The sequence below is a fragment of the Furipterus horrens genome, unplaced genomic scaffold (assembly GCF_987537825.1).
Source record: "Furipterus horrens unplaced genomic scaffold, mFurHor1.1.pri manual_scaffold_10, whole genome shotgun sequence".
Classification (NCBI taxonomy): Eukaryota; Metazoa; Chordata; class Mammalia; order Chiroptera; family Furipteridae; genus Furipterus; species Furipterus horrens.
This window is the reverse complement of record NW_028327180.1, coordinates 48,657,034-48,678,528: the sequence shown is the minus strand read 5'-3', so window position 1 is coordinate 48,678,528 and position 21,495 is coordinate 48,657,034. Positions and strand designations below refer to the sequence as shown.

At 44.7% G+C, this 21,495-nt stretch overlaps 1 protein-coding gene across 3 annotated transcripts in view; it reads right to left on the bottom strand.

The window, feature by feature from the left end:
- GATAD2A (GATA zinc finger domain containing 2A) overlaps window positions 1–21,495 on the bottom strand; it is a 105,327-nt gene that overhangs the window by 79,060 nt on the left and 4,772 nt on the right. For 2 of the 3 annotated variants that reach the window (XM_090290063.1, XM_090290065.1), the window contains exon 1: window positions 12,079–12,395. The exons of the other annotated variant lie outside the window; for it this stretch is intronic. The gene's annotated coding sequence lies outside the window, so the exon portion shown is untranslated. Of the gene's footprint in view, window positions 1–12,078; window positions 12,396–21,495 lie in introns of those variants that run through there. 3 annotated transcript variants of the gene reach the window in all.

Below are 21,495 nucleotides of genomic sequence, written 5' to 3'. Positions count from 1 at the left end.
AAGAAATTGGGACAACTGTAACAGCATAAGCAATGAAATATACTTAAAAAAACAAAAACAAACTCCAGAAAAAGAACTAAACAAAATGGAGATAAACAATCTATCAGATGCAGAGTTGAAAACACTGGTTATAAGGATGCTCCAGAAACTTAATGCAGACCTCAAAAGCATAAAAAAGATAATAAGAAACAAAGGATACACTAATTGAAATAAAGAACAACTTAAAGGGGAACAACTGTATTGTGGATTAAGCCAAGATTCAAATCAACGATTTGGAACAGAAGGAAGCAAAAAGCAACTAATCAGAAGAAGAAGAAAAAAGAATCCAAAACAATGAGGATAGTGTGTAAGCAGCCTCTGGGATAACTTCAAGTTCTGGCATTCCCATCACAGGGGTGCCAGAAGAAGAGAAAGAGCAAGAAATTAGAGATCTATTTGAAAAAATAATGAAAGAAACTTCATGCAAGTCCAGGAAGCACAGGGTCCCAAACAAGATGGATGCAAAAGAGGCCCACTCCAAGACACACCATAATTAAAATGTCAAAGGTTAAAGATAAAGAGAGAATCTTAACAGCAGCAAGAGAAAAGAAGTGAGTTACCTACAGGGGAGTTCCCATAAGACTGTCAGCTGATTTCTCAAAAGAAACTTTGCTAGTTAGAAGGGACGGGCAAGAAATATTCAGTCATGAAAAGCAGGAACTTACAACCAAGATTGCTCTACCCAGCAAAGATACCATTTAAAATCAAAGGGCAGATAAAGAGCTTCCCAGACAAGAAAAAAACTAAAAGAGTTCATCATCACCAAATAACTATTATATGAAATATTAAAAGGGCTTAAGAAAAAGAATGTCAAAACTATGAGCAATAAAATGGCAATAAATACATATCTATCGACAATTGAATCTAAAAAACAAACTAAACAAACAAGAACAGAAACAGAATAATGGACACAGAGAACATTTCAATGGTTGCCAGACGGGAACGGGGGTATGGGGGAATAGGTGAGTTGGTGAGGCGATTAAGAAGTACAAATAAGTAGTTACAGAACAGCCAGGGGGATGTAAAGTGCAGTATAGGAAATAGAACTTATACACATGACCCATGGATATAAACAATGGTGTGGGGATTGCCTGAGGGAATGGGGAGTGCTGGGTAGACAGGGGCCAAAGGTGAGAGTTGGGACAACTGTAATAACAATCAATAAGAATTTAAAAAGAAAAAGAAAAAAGTTGGTTACTAGAGTAGAAAAAAAGCATAACAGTGTCTGACAATTATTGAAGTCTTTATTTGGTGCCAGATGTCACACCAGCACCTTACATGCATGTTTCATTTAATCCCCATAACCACAGAATGAGGTACTGCCAATGTTACCCACACCATGCAGGGAATGCCCATGTCACCTACACTTCACACGGGGGCAGCCATTGATACACATACTTGACAGGTAAGAAAGATGGGGCTGAGTAGTCAAGGTGATTGGACAGGGTCACAGAGTTAAGAAGTCAAATGGGGATTCAGACCCAGGTCTGCCATCTCCCAGGCCTGGGCTCAAATCTGAACCACTGCAAATCCAGAACAACAGTCTGACTCTGAGACCATCCTTGGATTGGATCCTTCTCAGGGCTCTGGGAAAACTTCCTAGTGCAAAGATCAGCACAACCACGATTCCTCTTCTCAGAGCACATTAACTTAACCCTTTACTGAATTGCGGGGAAACCTCCTAGAGGGCTGAGCCTCATTGTACATGATGGCATCCAGAGGACTTTCTTCCATTCAAACAGCACAACCCTCACTCATGAAAGGCAGTGAACAGAGCAGACATAGACCAATGGGAAGGGAACTAGTTCCACTGGCCACTAACAAAGCAAGGAGAGTTCAAGAATAGCAGAAGACACAGGGCCCAGGGTACAGCCAGGCCCTGCACGGAAGACTTCCCAGGTTGGGCGCAGTAGCCAGGGCCCACACCAGCCCTCCCAGTTCTGCATATGGGGCATCAGGCTGCTGCCCTCACCTAACTCACCTGATTACCCACCACCCAAAATCAATTAGGACCATGACAGTGTTGTGGACATCAACCAGCCAGATGCCACTCTCTGATTCAAGTCATTTCTTTCAAGTGCCAAATCCCCAAAGCCCCTTTCCTTCCTGCAACCACAACCCCTCCCCACTCTCAAAACCAGTGACACCACTTGGCAGGACACCACCTGTGTTCTCCCCTGGACTCTGCCAAAAAAACCAAGATTTGAAAACATCTGAGCAATGCATGAAACAAGGAAAGCTTCTCAAACCAGGAAACAGCAGCTGTTGGAATAATTCATGTGGATATTTCAGAGAAGCATCTTAATCAGAGTCTTTTTGGAAAAGTGTCCAAAATCTCAAGCTGAAAAATCCTTAGAATCTAGAAAATGTGGGTTACCAACTAGCTTCCAGGGCACTGGAATCATACTGAGTTTCTTCCTGGTCCCTCTAATTGCTACAAAGTTCTTTCTCAGATTACACATTCCTCTAATTTCCATTCACCCATCACTACTTCACTCTTGGGAGCAAAGCAGAACGAACTTTTCCTACATATAAGAAAGAGTCCCTTGGATACTTTATTCTCTCACCTATCATTTATTGTACTCGCACCTGACACAAAGCACTGTTAGTTTGGGGAGGAGATGCAAGGACAGATCAAGCACTGCACCTGGCCCCAAGCTCACAGTTATCCAGCAGGATCACAGACAAGCCCCTCATAGACATGCCCTGTGGGTCCTGACAGTGACACATGGCCTCCACAACTCAAACCACTGCATCCTCCCAGCCTAGAGAATCGAGAGTAGCCATTGCAGAACCAAAGGCTGGGCTGTCTCACGAACACTTACCTTCTTTCAGGAAGTATTAGTAGGTAACAACCTAAAACCACCCTCTACAAAACTTAGCTTATCTCACCTTTGCTTAAACTCAGCACTCCTAAAATCAAAGACCCACAATCTGGGGGACCTGTGTCACCTTCCAGTCCTCACTCAGCTGCCACCTCTCAGTTGTGTTTCTGCCCACCTTTCTCTTCTTTTACGCTGTCTCTCCATGTGGCCATAGATCCCTGGGGACAGGAACAGGCCATCTCATGCACCACTTTACCACAGAAACACAGCACAGCCCAAGCAGGAACGTTACCCCAGTTGTTGAATGGACAGATGACCTGTCCTCATCCTCTGGTAACTAGTTTAGTCCCCACCCAATCTCCCTACATACTGTCTCCAGCACCTGTCCCTGCTTTTTATTCCCCACCAGGCAAATTCAAGACTGTACTAGCTCATGCTTGCCCTTTATCAATGACTTTTTTTCCTGACTGGCTTCCCCACCCAATTCAAGTGGACATTCTTCTCCTCAGAAACCTCTGAGGGCTCTTCATGCTTTTAGGATGAAGTATAAAACAGCCTTCCATTTAAGGTCATCAACAAAAATCAGAAAAACCTGCATTTTTCAACCTGCTTTCCCACTATGACTTTCTATAAACCCTGGCGTCTAGAAGGGTGATTTGCCAACTTCCACCCCTCCCTGAGGCTCCAATGCAGGGGACACTCCTTGTGAATGGTCTAGTCCGATGTCAAGCACCTTCTCCACAAGAGCTATAAACGTCGAGACCAAGAAAACCCTATCTCTTCTCAGAAGGGTGGGAGTGGGGGTAGATAATGGGTGGGACTGGGGACAGACACAAATCAGATGCTCATCATTCTCATGTCATGGCATGTAACAAAAATGGCATTTGCACAACACACAGCTACTCACAGCTTCTGGTGCTGCCCAAGGCCTGGGGCTACCTGACTGCAAGGACTCTCTGCACTTCTCCCATCAGCTAAGAAACTCTGCTTAAGAGAATCCCACAACCAGCAACCCATCTCCTGCTCTGGTCACTTCACCATGTGGTGATGAGAAGCGCACACTGCATTTCACCCCTTGGGGTACTGATCAGAGAAGCTTATACCCTTAAATATCAACAGGTTAACTTTTTTAAATAACTTAAAAAAAAAAAAAGAAAGGCCCTGGCTGGTGAGGCTCAGTTGGCTGGCCATCATCTAGCAGACTAAAAGGTTGTGGGTTTGATTCCTAGTCAGGGCACATGCCTAGGTTGCTGGTTCAGTCCCCGGTTGAGGAATGTATGAAAGGCAATCAATTGATGCTTCTCTCTCACATTGATATTTCTCTTCCTCTCCTTCTCCCTCCCTTCCCCTCTCTCTAAAAAGCAATGAAAAAATGTCCTCGAGTGAGGATTAAGAAAACAATAACAGCAACAGTGGCTCAAAGACGCAGAAAGCTGGTTAAATAAATCAGTTACCCTGTTTTCTAAGCAATTTTTCTTTTTCCCTTCTGCAATAAACCAAGGTAACAAAGTGAACAAGCTCCCACCATCTCAAACTTCCCAGGTGAGTGAATGTCTCTGAGCTGCTCACCCAATGCTGAGCTCCTACCCCAGGTGATGACCTGTCCACTTCTGTTGCCTTTCGTGGCAGGGTCACCTGATATTATCTCTGGAAAGTAAGAGGAACCCCTTCTGTACTCCCAGAGGGGGTGTGCAGGTGCCTGACAGCTCCAGCAACAGGAAAGGCCTTCTGTTCTATCCTGAGCTGAGATCCTGACTCACCAAGGGACTCCAGGAAACCCTCACCATCCCCTGCCCCCAATCTTCTCTCCTCCAAACAGAACATGTTCAACCCCTCTAACCAGTCTTGTGATATGGTTTAAAGACCACTCCAGCAGCCAGAACAGATTCTCCCAAATATAAAGAATATACAGTAAATAACCTCCTTGAATGCTTTTTAGCAGCCAGGCTGCACTGTTCTGGAATCACCCAGGATCCTTCACAATGTCAAAGCCCCTCTCTCTTGCCACGGACTAGTATCGCTGATCATCAGAGCCTGGTCTAGGACCTGACATTAAGCCAGTTCTGCCTTATGTTACATGTGTTGCTTTTAAGAATTTTGAAATGGTCACCTGCATGTCACCTGAAGGACATCTACCCAAGTAAGTGCCATTACTTTTTTAGTAGACAGGAAAAGCAGTCTTATGCTCTTAAAACTGAAAACCATCACTCAATTCCAGAACAGGAAACACAGCTACATCTTTTTTTTTTTAAAAAAAAGGCAACACTGAAATTCCAAAAGCAGCCCTCAGGTCTTCTTCCCTGTGTACTGTCCTATCCTCTCACCACAATGACCCTAGCTCAAAAAGGAAACCTGCCAATGGACCTACATAAATAAAAGGAGGAGGAACCTAAAACAAAACAAAACTATCCAAGCCATGAGGAAATAATGATGACAGATCTGATCAGGGTAGCTCCAGGAGGGAACAGAGAGCTATCTATGTTCTCCCTTCCCTTCCACAAGTCAGCACGGGAAAGATCACTCCTCCCCTCAAGCCTTCGCTTCCAGTGTGTAATATCAAGGGCTTCCCCACTCCTCTTGAATGAAGTCTGTGTGTCGCATGATGGGCACACAGCAAAACTGCACACAGAAGCAAGCTAGTCCCAGGTGAATCCTAAAGTTGTCTGCTACCCAAGGAACAAAAATAGTTACATTTCTAATGCCCTGCCTAACACATATAAATTAGCAATATGGCTGCAATTACATCTCAATCCAGACCCAGTACATTAATATCTTTACCCAAGAAAACTTCAAAAGCAGACCAGGCAACTACCACTGACACCTGATGCTCCCCACCTCATCCCCAAACTTCAGCATTAAGAACTGTTGCTGGGACTCTGACTGGTACTGGCTCATTTGGTTGGGCATTGTCCCTCAGAGCAGGTTCGGTCTGCAGCCAAGGTGGGTATGCTTCTCTCTCACATCGATGTTTCTCTCCCTCTTTTTCTCCCTCCCTTCCCCTCTCTCTAAAAATAAATAAATAAAACCTTAAAAAAAAAAAGAATTGTCGCTTGAGTTGGAAAAAGACAACAGTTAATCAAACAAGTGTTAAGGAAAACACTAATCAAACCCTCAAAATCTCCCAGGGTTCCAGTGGGTATAGGAGAATCCCACTCAGGGAGGGATCTAAGTATAGAATCCTCTGAAAGAACCACTGCCATTAAGGGGGTGGGCATTACCCTTTAAATGCAAAGGAGCAAAACATGAAGCCATAGAAAATGAAGTTCAGGTGTCTGTCAATGATACACAAGTCCTGAGAACACCACAGTCTGGGGTAACTCAACTAACGACTTCAACTCAAGATTTCAGTTTGCCATGCTCCTACTTTCCCCAGGCTGTTGAGCAACTGGGGAAAATATACTTCCTCTGTGGATATGTATGAAGATTGTGGCAGCAAAGTTCTCAAAACTGACTGGCAGAGTGAGTCTGCCCAAACCATACAAGAAAACCATCTGTTGTCATTGCCACAAAAATCCATCAACTGGAAACTCAGGTTACCTGGCCTGAATCCTGCGCACCTCCAAAGTCATGGTGAGCAGCTGCTTCCAAGGTAAGAATGTGTTGAGTTTAATAGCCACTAACTCAAGGGCTAATTGCATAGAGCAATTGGAACTGAAGGAAATGATAGGCTGGATTATATGCAAATTTAAGACTACAGGGTTTTTCACATTACTTCTAGATAATCTGACAGAGGTTTTTAGGTGAGATCTCCTTACAATGAGCTCCAATAACTCCAAATTGTTAGGTTGTGGTAGGATTTTGTTATGAAGAAAATCTAGCTCCTCAAATTTGTTTCACTGTGCGTAACTGAGCTGTGATACCACATCAAGTAGCTGTTACCAGGGAGGAGAAAGATTTTGTCTCAGAGGTGAATGGAGGAGCAGGGGCTGGAATACTTCTGACTACTTATCCTCACACCATCCTATGAGGTGAAAGATACAGTCCCCACATGAAATCAAGTGGCCAGGAGACCTGCCTAAGGCTGAAGAATGGTAAGTTGTAGTCAATGACACATCTGTTCATTTCCAACCCAGCTAGAGCTGGAAGCCTGGCAGCAGGACGGGATTCAGGCCAGGCTCTCCCATTTGCTACTGCATGCACCATCAGGCAACCCACTTCCCATCCCTGACCAGAATCCACTCAGGAATAAAGCCAGTGTATATGGGCCCCTCTTGGTTCTCAAAGCCAGGACCCCATGACAGATATGCCATGCAAACATCTTCCCATCTCACAAATGGAGGGACTGCCCCTGAAAGTCAGAAGTGGGGTTCAGCAAGCCCAGGGCCCGGAAAGGGGGCTGCCTCCTTTCCCCTGGTGAGGCCCCATTCTGTATCTCTAGGGAGGTGCTGAGGCTAGCAGGAAAAGCATGCAAAGTCTGAAATAAGAAAGGCTAGAGAGAAGTCCCAGCCGCAAAATAACTAACAGCAAGGTGACCCTGACAATGTCGCCCTCTTTAGGGGACTTCATCTTCCATCTAGACGGTGTGAACGGGCTGTGACTCCAAGGGGCACACAGCAGACAGTGACAGTCTGTACCACAAGCATGAAGGTGCTCCACACAAGAGAAGCAGAGCAGTCACCAATGCTTTTGTTCTTGGCTTCATCTGTTCTAATCATAATGGTAAAACTCACTGCACTCCAATTTATTGAGCAGGTACACACATGAGGCACTATGCTAAGCCACTTGCATTCATTAGCTCACTCACTCCCAACTCAGCCCTTCAAGGTAGGCAGTACTACCCCCCTTTTTAGAAATGGGAAACAGAAGGCAAGGTTCGTCAAGGTCACATCACTAGAAGTGGCTAAGCAAAGCTCACATCCAACCTCTCTGAGGCAAAGCCAGGGCTGGCCCAGGACACTATTACAGGGACCTGCTGCCTGAGAACAGGCCAACAGACTCACCTGGCAAACAGCAGGCAGCACTGCACACATGCGGCCTCCCTGGCACGAGGAGCTGGTTATCCACTATATTGCAGGAGTATTTTTATTTATTTATTTACTTACTTATTTGCAGCAGTATTTTTAAAGCATACACAAAGGCATCGCCCCATTTAGGCTAAATTAAGTTTGAAGGTTCAAGCCATAAGATCTGACCAGCAAGGCAGACCAGCTGAAGAATTCTTCAACCCCAAATAACTGGAGACTCCAGTCCCATGCTGCCTCCCCTTCCCAGCCCCCAACTGCAGTTGCACCAAGTAGCCTCAAAGTCCTACAGCCTCAAACCTTCCCCTGCAAACACCTGACTCAACTTGCTGGGAGCCCACTTTGGGCTATCAGCCTTCCTCTGCCAGTACCTCCTAACTCGGATGTTGGCCTTTCTGTATGGATATCAAGTCTTCAGTTCTTTCATATAAGGAGCCCATGAACAGGGTATCAGGAGAACAGGAAAGCAAGGTCCCTGACAAACTCACCTGTGAAACCGGGGTACCTCTGTGTGGATGGGGAGAAAGTGGGTGCAGGGCACTAAGAACCTGCAAGGACCCTTTCCCCACACTTTGGGAGAATTCCCAGTCACTTTCCTACGGCTACCTGCAGGTACTCTATTAAATTCCTTTGTCTCCTAAAAGACTAACCTACATTTTCATCAGACAAAGAGAGATCACAAATAGTCTAGAAAGTGAGGACTAGTCCCCTTGACTAAGAAGTCCTGGATCACATTTGCCAGAATCCACTTGTGTGTAGGGTCTGTCCCCAGCTGGTACTCGTTTCTCAGAAGACTAGTCTCACTACTTTCACCTCGCTGCCACTACTTCAGGTCCCCAGTCTTTTTCAAACTCTACCTTAACATGCTGCCTTCCTAATTCAAGTCAGAGAAGATAGCTTTGCACAGTAACACATAAAATAAGTTTCGTTATACCTCAAATAGCGATCTAAGGCCAGATGGTGTAACTCACCTCCTAAAAGTTAATTCACAAACATCCATTCTAACAATCAAGTACATTTAGTAGGCTGCACAATTCTGTAAGCCTTAAACTATAACATTGCCAACTTGTTCTTCTGGTTCTGCTGCACTTCCCAAACTGACAACTGTTACGAGGAAATCCCAAGGATGCTCTATTACCCAGGACAAGGACTCATGAAGACCTCACCTGTTTCATAATCTTTCTAGTTTTGTAAAATGAGCATAAGTTAACTCAATTATCAGGGAGAAAACCACCTAGGAAAAATAGCCTTGGCTGTTTCAATTGATGGCAGAGTAACATCCCAGGTCCAAGCAGGTATTTCTCCAGAAAAATACTTGAGTTGCCTACTCTTTTAGAGGTTAGCACACTTGACAGTCCTTAACTGAATTCAGTGATAAGGGAATATTATTTTTGTCTCTGTTGGGAATTAATATATTCAAGGCTCTGCACATCATTCTTAATTTTCTCTCCAATATTTCATAATGCCTCCACTACCTTCCCACTCATTTCCTTCAGCTGGCTGCTAAGGCCCAATGAGGTCCTGGCTGCGAGACTCATTGTACCACATCAGTCCCTCAGTCCCTTATCCTCTTCCATGGGGGTCTCACTGCTCTCAAGGAAAACAAACTCCAGACCCCCTGAGCCCCAGGGCTGCCTATCTCATTTCCCTCACATGTCTGTCTCTGTCTCTCTCAGCTCCAACCTGCTGATTCAGTCTGCCAGAAATGCTCTCCCTTTTTCTCTTTACCTACTTAGCTCCTACTCATCCTCTGATCCCAGTTGAAGGAAGAACCCTTCAAGTCCTGTTAACCAGGCCATGGCATCCTCTCCTAGCCCCTTGTAAGTTTTCCCATGTTCAAGAGATTAATTATGATTTCTCTCCCACTAATCTCACCATAAACACCACTGAGCAGGGATTCTTAGCACAGTACTGGAGCACAGTACACACTCCAATATTTAGTGAATAAATCAGTCCAGAAATCACTACTTGCAGTGCCAGAAATTCACAAAATGATGCATAACAAATGAGATGAGCTACTGAAGAGCTGAGAATTGGCGTCTTTAAAACGTGTTAAATTACTCTAAAAAAAAAAAATCCCTTATTCTTAAAAATCATAAAATACAGATACCCAAAAGTTAAAAAAAAAACTACTAACCCTAATCAAGAGATTTTGTTGTTGACATTTTGGTACAAATCCTTCCAGAATTTTAGAATTTTTTCCTACCAAGAGTAGCATTATTTCTTTCCTCACTATCAAAATCTAAGATTGTAGAATCTGCCAAATGATACTGCATTAATACAGATGACTTGACATTTTTAAAAAATGATGTCATCTGAGTGGAAAAAACAATGCATCCAACTCAGTAATACAGAAGCCATCCATTCTCTACACCACAACAAACAGACAGTCCTCTGTAAAAATCTGCATCAGAATCTAAGGGGAGAAATAAGGGATGAAAGATGAAGGGTAGAAGAGTAGTAAGTCAAGCAAATCCCTCTCAAAATTCTCATTCTAAAACTGCTTCCTTTAGAAAAGGGTCAACTTTCCTGAGGAAATGAATGCAAGGAGAGGACTCTGGTTTGGCTCCTTAAAGGCCAGCTGGTAATTCTGAAGAAAACTATGGCTAACATGGTGTCACCAGATCATCCCATACCTCTAAGAAAAGGAGCACTAGAGCCTGGACAAGAAAGTGCTTAGGAGCTCCCAGGAAATACACATCGGGTTTGCAAACAGAACATTGCTGGGCTCTGGTGCCCTACACAGCAAGTTCAAGCCAGCTCTGCCTTTCAGCCACTCAGGCAAGCCTCAGTTTCCTCACTGGTAAAGTGAAGACTATAATTCCCCCCTCCCAACCAGATTGTTACAGCTACTGACGATGTCTGTGCACTGAACTTGACATATAGTAGGTACTCAAATTTCGGGACTAGTGTGATCTATTTAGCCCTCCTCTACAGTGTGCTCTCAGGTCTAACAAGCTACTGGTCCTACCTTAAGGACCATACTAATACTGATCAGGTGCCAGCAAACACTATTTCACATAATCTAACTTAAAAGAAAACTTATAACCACTCCCAGAAGGAAGAATATCTGCAAGACTAAGCAAATGCACATAAGTCTGTCTGTCCATCAGGTTCTCTGTGCTGCCACAGCCAGAAGGTGTCACTGTAGGAAACAGACACACAGACCCAGAGACTTAAGCTCTGTGAACTCCAAGAAAACTTAAAGAAGTAAAAGGGTGAGGAAGAGAGAAAATTAAAGGCTCAAGTGATTCACCCGGACTTTGATCTAAAGAATCCAAAGCTCTTAAGATAAGCATGGACTACACACCTAAAGACCTTGGATCAGATACTCAAAATCAAGCAGTTCCTGCAAAATTTCCAGGGCAGAGCAGAAACATGCACCCAAAGATTGTCAATGTTACTTAAGGGTCCCCATTCATTTCTAGGTGCCTGTGTGCGTGCACACCCAAGTGTCAGTCACGCTCTAGGCTGGAACACTGCCCGTAAGTCCTTCCTTGTTGAAGTGATCAATTCCGATTCTTGGCAATAATCCCTTTAAAAGGCCAGCTACTGCTGTCTAGTCACTGATGCCAACCCATTCCAAGTGAGAAAAAGACCTCAGTAGAGCCACCGCCTAAATAGGGGGCAAATTTGAAGAGCACGGTCCTGTGAAGGACTGGAGCAGAGAGGGGGAAGGATCCTGCAGCTCCCGGGGGTCAGGCAGGAAGGGCTCGAGCAGGGGGAGGGCCGGCCCTGCAGGCGTGGGCGCGCGGGGACTCTTATTCTGACACGGGATCCGCCGCCGTCGCCGCCTCCAAGGGGTCCAGCGCCACGGCCCTTCTCAGCCAGCCCGGGACCCCCGCTGCCCGCCCAGACCCCCGCCCCTCGGGCCCACATGCCTCCCTCCTGTAACCCCCACCAACCCCACCAGTCCGGGCCACTCGGAAGTGGCGCCTCACGGCCCGGCCTTTCCCGGGCCACAGAGGAAGCGCAAGAGGTTCAGGGGCGACACCCCGACTTGCCCGGACCCCCGCCCGGCCCCCACATGCCCGAGCTGCGACTGAGCGCGGAACTTTCCAGGGCAGCGCAAGAAAGACGCTCTCAGAATTACAAGGAGTAGAACTCGCTCACCCTCACTTTTTCATGCTCACGAGGGGAGTCCCTCACGACCTCCAGACCCAGTCCAGTTCGCACCCCCCCCCCCCCGCCACTTCAGTCTATAGTAGGCGGCCCAGCCCCTCAACCCCCGCCAAGTTTGGTCCGGAACTTACCGGGCCGCCGCGGGCAGGCCGGGCCCTAGGGCAGCGCACGGGTCTGCGGGGCCGTGGGACTGCGGTCGCCCGCGGGACCGGGCGGCCGAATGACCGGGGGCACCGGGCCACGCGCTCTCGTTCCGCCTGTGGGGCCAACCAGGCCCACGGCGCTCGCTCCGCCGGTCCGCCCGCCCGCCCGCGCCGCCGGCCAGATAATGCGCCCCTCGGCCGCACACATGGAGCCCGGCGCCGGCGTCACCGCCCGGGACATGCGCACCAGGTCAGCGCGCCCGGCCCGCGGCCCCCAAAACACCGGGGAGCTCTTAAAGGCGACGCCGCCCGCCCGCGCCCGGCTGGGCGGGGCGAAGCACTTGGGCGGGGCCTGAGGTTGAAAGGCGTGGTTGGGAGGGGCCCCTTCGCCCCGCCCCGGAAGCATCAACCTCCAGACGGAGCTCCTCACTACGCCCAGCTCCGCGCGTCCGTTTCCCACGTGGCCACGGGCGGACTTCCAGCGTACAGCCCAGGGGTCGCGGCCACCTCACCCCGCCTCAGAGCCAGCCAGCCAGCCGGTTGGCCGCGCCCAGGGCTGACTCACGATGCGCTCGCGAGGAGCTCACTGCTGACCTCACTCCAACTGCGCTGCGCGACCTGGACCAACTCAGTTGCTTCTGAAAACCAAGGTCTGAATGTCTCCGATGTCACACAGAAGCTCCCCTCCAGGCTATAGACTAAACCATCAGTTTTCCAGTTCAGTTAAGAGAATTTACAAAGCTCCAGACCCACCCACTTCTAGACACTCGAGGATGACTGCGCTCCCTCTCCAGTTACCTCCCAATGTACCCCAGTGCCTCTGGGAGAAGGTAACCGCCCCCGCCCCCCGCAACATCGAAAGCAAACCTGCACCCTTCCCTCTCCAGTGACATGAAGGGAACACGCGAAACACTGTCTTACCTGAGAGAGCATGGACTTTGGGGATGTTAAGCTACATAAAGCAGAACATAATTTCAATAAGGAAAATTAAATACTACAAGGAGTCTCTCAATATCAAGTTCCAAAGGATCACCAAAAAATACCCTTTTCATGTTCTTTTTCCACGTTAAAACAAATAATTTATGATGAGACATAGACTCCTGAATAGTGGCTTTTAGTTTTTTATGATACATCCTAATACATATTCATACAACTGAAACAAGTTTCATCAAGCATACCTTTACCACTTGCAATGTGGTCTGGTATTTTTCTATTTCATTTTTTAAAAGAGAATCAATATAGTTCCAACCTATGACTGCTCTTGACCCCAAACTTGGAAAAACACTAATGCATAACAACTTTTACAAATAAATGTTTTTCTGCTATGTGCTCCCAGCCACCAAGTTCAAAAAAGCCCATCTTAATTCTGTGTTGAGTTTCACACATAATTGGCAACTTTTTGTCATTGATTCCACCAACCCACCCCCAAAAATCTTACAACTGCTTAATGCAACATCTGACACAACCTTCCCTAAATCAAAAGAGAAGCATTCCTCAAACTAAAAAATGATACAAAATACAATGTTGACTCCAAACACATTCCCTGATCCCGTTTTGTCAGCAATTTGCTTTGCTACAAAGCAATTCAAATGTTCAAATTCAAAAACCAACCAAAAACACTTATTCTCAAACAGGTGACTTGGGACAGAAATGCAGAAAGCTCCCTGATCCCATGTGCAAGAATATATTAAAGCAAATATCCAGAATTTTCGCTCTAACTTGGCAGCTGTGTATTTTGAGAACTGCTTTACTCTATGACAATTAATCAAATGATGTATATTAAAGCAATACAAACAAAATGTTACCTCACTGCTCCTCATCCAGGTCTCGATTAATGCCTACTTAAAACAGAGCAAAGTGTGGTCAGGTGGGATACCCAAGACTTGAGATAGAGGTAGGGATTCCAGAGTCTGAGTTGGCAAGCTCTTGTATGAGTCACCAAGGCAACAACCACCCTGTTTTAAAGAGGGAGGCATCAGCTGCAACATATTAATGACACACCCCTGTGGACTGGGATGTGCCCTGGTGACAAGTGGGCTGCTCCGGAGGGCAACACCAACTTCCCCAGCTGGGAAAGCAGGAGTTGGGGTAGAGTGAAATTGTTATATAAGGTTTATTTTTGTGATTGAAAGAAAGAGCCAGGTGTGTAAATGGAAAAAGCAACAGTGAATCCACAGCTGTTTGGGGTCCCCGATGCTGAAGCCCATGAATGCTGAGGCTGCTTGGACTAAAGGCTGCTTCTGTGCCTACTACTGGACTAAACAGCAAATAGTTCAGCTGGGTAATTTGAAATATGATGCAATCACCTGCAGATGACATTCTAAGACAGAAGAAAACTATAGCTAGAACCATATTTTTCTCTTAAGTTTTCCCTCTGTCCTAAGAACAAGGCATTCAATTAATACAGATACCAGTTAATACTTAAAAAACACTTGTTACTAGTTAAAATCTTATTCCAAATTCACTTTAAATTTCATATCCTTCATAGACCAGATCCTTGCTAATAATAGCTGAGCCTCCTTCTACTCTAACCACTACAAAAATATTCTAATTATTGTTCTAATGTACTATTAGATAAACTTCTAAACATCATCTGAGCCTGTTCCTGAAGGCGGGACTGAAGAAAAGAAATTTAGGCCAAAATCCAAGTTTGTATCCTCTTTCATAGCAGAAATTGGTCAAAGGCTTCACAATAGTGGGAAACTGACAGAAAAGGAGTAGCATCACCTACTGAATGTTTAAGGTACTGTCCTTTTTTGTTTTTAATCAGGAAATTTCTTTCAAGTTTCTGGTGGACAAAATTTAAGATGTCTTATGTGATATAACACTGATCCACATGAACTGTCTAAGAGACCACTTATTCCAAGGGTTTAGCATGATGAGAAGCCTGCATGCACCAACTCCAGAAATTCAACAGGACAGTGACACAAAAGGCAAAGAATGACTTCAATGCAGAAAAGGCATTCATAGGAGAAGATTGAGAAAGGGGTTGCTTCCCTGCCTGGGTAAGGGTCTGGGAAAATCTTTGTGGATGTGAGCCGGTTTTAACAGACGAGCATCCAAAGCATCTAAAACAGCAGAGGCAAAGGCAAGAGCAGGCTACACCTGGAATGTGAGGGCTTTGAGGCAGAAAGGGCTGAAAAGAGATAGATTCATTATACTTTAAACTTTCTAGATGCCATCATTCTCTCTCAAAACACAGAATGAACTGTTGACTACTTATTTAAATTCACAAGCTAAGAAGACCTATTTGTTTCTAAGAAGCCCTCTAAAAAATAAACATTGTAGGCGCTGGCCAGGTAGCTCACTTGGTTAGAGTATCATCCCTATATGCCAGGATTGCAGGTTCGATCCCCAGTCAGGGCATATACAAGAGTCAACCAATGAATGCATAGGTGGGTGGAACAATGAGTCAATGTCTCTTTCTCTAAATAAAATCAATTTTTAAAAAATCAATAAATAAAAAAATAAAATCTCCAAAATCAATAAATAAAAGAATAAGCTGTATACATTCAAAAGTTTACCAAGTTTTTTTTTAAGTACACTTATGAACAAGAGCAGTAACCACTTTCCATTCTTTGCATTTTTAGTAATCTAAAGTCTGAAACTGTTTTCACTGAGTTTAGGGACAAGATAATCATGATCTCTGAGAGAGGATTGTTTTTAAGTTTCTTATTTCATCCAAAATTCATGCTCACATGGTGAGACTGCGGAGCACATGGTTGGGAAAGAAAAGGAAAGGATTCATTTTTATGTGAATTTGATTTCCTTAGTACTTTGATATTTTTGGTACTTTTTTCAAGGACCAGATAATAGTTAAAAAGACTATTACAGTGATACTCTATGAAAAATAAGATACTCAGGATACATGATGGCTGCTACAACAAATGTCATTTTTAAAAAATAATCCTCACCAGAAGATATGTTTATTCATTTTAGAGAGAGAGGAAGGGAGAGAGAAAGAAACATTGATCGGTTGCCTCCTGTATCCGGGGATCAAACCCACAACCTAGGCATGTCATCTAATCAGGAATCGAACCCACAACCTTTTGGTGTACAGGACAACACTCCAACCAAACAAACGAGTCACCTGGCCAGGGCATCAATGTCATTTTTTAAATCACAACATTCTTACACTAGATTAGGAGTTATGGGAGACAGATCAGCACCCATTTGGTTCATGCCTGTCATGTATACTGAAAAGCTTTCTGAAACATAGCTTTTTAAAGATGGGCCACTTTGTCAACATGTGTTTGCTTTGTTCTGAGTGTCATTTTTTTTTTTTTAAGATTTTTATTTCTAGAGAGAGTAGAAGGGAGGGAGAAATAGAGGGAGAGCCTTGGCTTGTGTGGCTCAGTGGATTGAGTACTGGCCTGTAACCCAAAGGGTCACCCGTTCAATTACCAGTCAGGGCATATGCTTGGGCTGCGGACCAGGTGTCCAGTTGGGGGCATGTGAGAGGCAACCATACATTGATATTTCTCTCCCTCTTTCTTCTCCCTTCCCCTCTCTCTAAAAATAAATAAATAAAATCTTTTTTAAGGGAGAGGGAGAGAAACATTAATCAGTTGCCTCTCCCATGCCCCCAACCAGGACCTAGCCTGCAACACAGGCATGTGCCTTGCCTGGGAATCAAACCAGTGACCTTTTGGTTCGCAGGCCAGCATTCAACCCACTGAGCCACACCAGCCAGGGCTGAGTGTCATTTCTTTTCTTTTCTTTTAATTTATTTTTTTATTGTTGTTCTATTACAGTTGCCCCATTTTTCCCCTGTTGCTCTCCCCTGCTCTGCCCACCCCCGCCCCTCTCCCACAGTCAATCCCCACCCTGTTGTTCATGTCCATGGGTCACTTATACTAGTTCCTGAGTGTCATTTCTAACCACAATTCTGAACCACTTCATGTCTGTACAATATGGCGTTCAGATTCCATCTGTAGTTAGTCTCTCTGCGGCCCTGATGTCCCACTGTTACAGAATTCTGAGCACAAATGCTTCCCTAAAGGGTTAAATACAACCAACTCAGAAGTATGATCCTGAACTGCAAACGTATCTACCATTCTGTCATCTGCAGGTGTCACCAGCTGACAAGGAATATCTCTTTTGTGTCTATACACGGCTTACAAAAAAATGGCTACCTAAGTCTTTGAGAAGTTACTAAGTGAACCATGTTTTCTATGAATTCAAGAATTAAAAGGGAAAAACAGTCAGTAAACTACCAGGAAAAAAAGTCTATATGACAGTTTTAAATCTAGAAATCAACCTATTCAAACCTGCTTAGTAAAGAAACTGTTAGTCACATCATCAGTCTGCTAATAAACATCCTTGATTTCGACATGAAGAAAAACATGTTTTAAAGCTTAGTATCCAGTTCACACCCCACTCCCCAATTGTTAAATGGCAGATCTTCCAACTTGACATAGGCAGGAGGGAAAACATTCTTCCCAAGTTTTTCTAATAGGATGGGTACCCTACCTCTTTCCCTGGTGCCCAGCATTTCACTATAGAAAAATATAGGTAGCAGGTTTACCTAGCTTTTTCCTTCACAGCTTGGTAACAAACACCAGGCCCTCTATGCATGCTGACCTAGTCAGGCCTACATTTTACCAACTCATGGTTTGGGAAGACTAAGATCTTTATCTCAAATTTAGGTCAAAAGTCAACCTTCAATAAAGATACTGTAGGGGTTAAATATAAAGCTTGATGCTTTGTAAATATAAATATAAAGTGTAAACCTTGAAAATGCCATGCAAGTTAAAAAACTATTGCCCTGGCCAGTATGGCTCAGTTGGTTGGGCATCGTCCTGCAAACCAAAAGGTCGCGGGTTCGATTCCTGGTCATGGCACATGCCTGGGCTGTGGGTTCCCCAGCTTCCATTGCATGGCAGAGGCAATGACTGATGTTTCTCTCTCACATTGATATTTCTCTTTCTCCCTCCCCCTCTCTTTATAATAAAAGAAAAAATAATTTAAACCATTATGCTATGTGAAGAATTTTAGACCACCTTAAATGATGACACTTCTCAAAGGAAAAAAATTCAGAAGCAGCCCCAAATCTGTTCTCCTGACGGTCCTTAAGAGGTTAAACTCCATGTAGACTGCATACCATTACAAAGGAGTCTAGATGGTCTGATTTCACCGGCAATCCTTGGTTTTTGATTGAAAATGCTTACTGAGAGCTCAATTTAAATATGATTATAATTTTAGTTTAATCTTGAATCCTACTACAGCACATTTTATAAGGCTTCCTCCCTTTGAGGGTTATGTGGGGCTTTACTTATTAAAGGTACCCAGTTCAAACTCTGACTTTTAATAAGCATAACCTCCTCAGGTCAAGGGAACTCACTAGGCTGTTTTTCACTGCCAGGTCCTTTCCCGTGCCCATGCTATTATTCCTCTCCCCAAAATGTCTAGCCACCTACTAACAAGTAGCTCTCTCTGTCACCCCTTCCTTTGCTGACCCTCCAAATCTCCTCCTCCGTCCCTCATCCAACTGCATGCAGCACTTTGCTGCACTTGCCAATTAATGTACCTGTCTTTTCCTAGTAGCGTATGAGCTCCTATGGCCAGCCAGGTGTCTGACCTGGTTAAACTCCATGTAGACTGCGTACCAGTCAAAGATGAGGCTTTTGCTAACACATATGACAGCCACGTAGAATATAAATTTGAGCCTTTTTCCTAGTTACCCTGTTATGCTTCAGGAGCCACTGCAAGTCCTTATGGCAAGTACACCCAGTGTAAGGTTACAATAAACTGAGGAAGCTCACTGAGAAAAATCAGCCAACCCAGAGACCTCTAGATTATGCCCCTTGGTCATGTACTGCAGCCTGTGGCCCCAATGTGGACTGGCTTGCCCTTGGATAGTATTAACTACTTTAGATAGCTGTCCAAACTTGGGTGCTAAACTTGAGAGGAATAGTCAGCCTTGATATGATTCTGTAACAACTCCCTTACAAGGTACCTAAAATAATCTGATCGCTTGCTTCGTGCTTACCATCCTTACCCCACAAATGAGACTGAGGCTCAAAGAGCTTGCAATTAGCCCACTTTCCTGAAGTTACATAGCCAGCAAGTGATGAAATCTGGATACAGACCCAAGGCTTTCTGGCTCTAAAGCTTCTGCACACAGGGTCTCCCATGGTACTTTTTTTTACAATGCCATGAAGACAAATAATAGTAAAACCATTCTTCAAGAGCACACTCTTGCAGAAGGACCTATCTGCTCTCTGCTTCCTTAAGTTCTATACACATCTCCAGAGAATCCCTCTAGAGGTAAGCTCCTGTAGGGAATACGGTGATAATAAAACAGGAAGTCACCCTGTTGGCCACCCTGCCAGAATTCTGACTTTATGAGTACGTTAGCTGAGCCCCAGAACTGACAGGTGCTCCTAACTCTGACAAATTGGCTTACCAAAGAAAATGTGGTGTTTTCTATGCCCAAATTGGGGCCCAAGAACTCAGCCTGGAGTGCTGGGGAACAGGAAGTGAGGAGGAAGCAAGCATCCACTTCCCAAGGAGAGCAGAACCCAGAGGTGGGAGCCTGGTCACATGCAGAGTTGTATTACTTACTCACACCCATTTCCGGCCTGGGCCTGCCTCTACACCTCCAGAATCAGTACTTAGGTGGAAGGAAAGAAGACAGACTAACCTGAAACTCTCCTCCTCTCCCCTGGAGCCTGTTCTCCAAATGAATATCTACCCCTCTCTTGCTCCCTCACCAATACACTTACATAAGGAAAGCACCTATCATGTAACAGACCTATATGAACTAACATCAAAGCTGGCCACAACACAGAAAAGTCAAAATAGTGTTTCCCCAAACCCCGTGTTAAGAAGGTACCCTAGAACAGAGGGAACTTCATTCATCATGAACCTACCAATACAAAACAAAGCAACCTATTTGAAATCTCACTTTTCCTTTGCGAAAAATAAAACAGCCAAGCACTCCCCTCGCCAGAATTTTTTTTAAAGATTTCAAACAAGGCAGGAAGGGCTTTTAGAGCTATTTATCTCTGCATAATATGCACTGTCATGAAGAAATGCCACAGGATTCCAAAAACACACTGCCACCAACTTCAAGAAAAGCAAAGCTGAAAATGCTCCTGACCATGACCATCCCAGACTCTCTCTCTAGTTACTCCAAAATTACAGCCAGAGCTCTGACTGGTGTGGCTCAGGGGGTTGGGCATCATCCCCCAAACCAAAAGGTTGCCAGTTCAATTCCCAGTCAGGGTTGGGTTGGGGGCGTACAAGAGGAATCCGATCAGTGTTTCTCACTCACATCAATGTTTCTCTCCCTCTCTTTCTCCCTCCCTTCCCTTCTCTGTAAAAATAAATTTAAAAAAAAAAAATGTTTTTAATTACAGGCAGTCATCCTGGATCAACTAGTGCCAATAGGCAACAATCAACTAACTGGGAAATGCCATAATTTCTGCCTCCTTATAGGAGGAAACAGAAGCAAGGAGCCCACTGAGGAAATGCGAAGGGTGGTGAGGTTTTACTTCTAAACTTCTAAGAACCTCCATCCTAAACTCCCCAAACCCAGTTATATTCCCAAAGAAACCCTTCAATATTTGTTCATTCATTCCTTTACTTGTCTGTGACTGGGATGTAAGCTCCTTGAGGGCCTAACGCATCTGTCCTGCTCATTGCTAGGCCCCAGGCACCCAGCATGGTATGCCTGGCACATGGCAGGCACACAAACAATGATGAATTATTTGCTGGCATAGGGAATTACATGAGCCAAAATATTTCACACTTTCTATTTTTCAATCCAATTTAAGTTGCACTTAAAACAACAACCACAACAACAATAACAACCTACCTAACAGCCAGAGAGGAAAACCTGTGGTAAATAAAGCCCTTACTTGAGAGCTCAGTTGTCCCTTATAGGCCGGTTTGGAGGAATAAATTTGTATTCAACAAAGGCAGCTGGGCTACAGAGAAGATAAAGCCAAACTTAATATCAGAAATTAAAAATAACACCATCTTGCCCTGACTGGTGTGGCTCAGTTGGCTGGGCGTCGCCCACAAAGCTAAAGGTCGCTGGTTGGATTCCCCAGTTCAATTACCCAGTCAGGGCACATAACCCCATTGCAGTTCAGTCCCCAGATGGGGTACATGCAAGAGGTAACCAATCAGTGTTTCTCTTCCTCTCTTTCTCCCTCCCTTTCTCTCTCTCTAAAAATTAAAAAAAAAAAAATATCTTAAAAAATAATAATAATAATAACACCATCTAGCCCTGGCTTGGAGCGTCAGCCCGGTGCAACAAAGTTGTGGGTTTGATCCTCAGTCAGGACACATATAAGAATCAACCAAAGAATGCATAAATAAGAGGAACAACAAATCGATGTTTCTTTCCTTCTCTCTCTCTCTCTCTCTCTCTCTAGTCAATAAGTAAAAATAAAA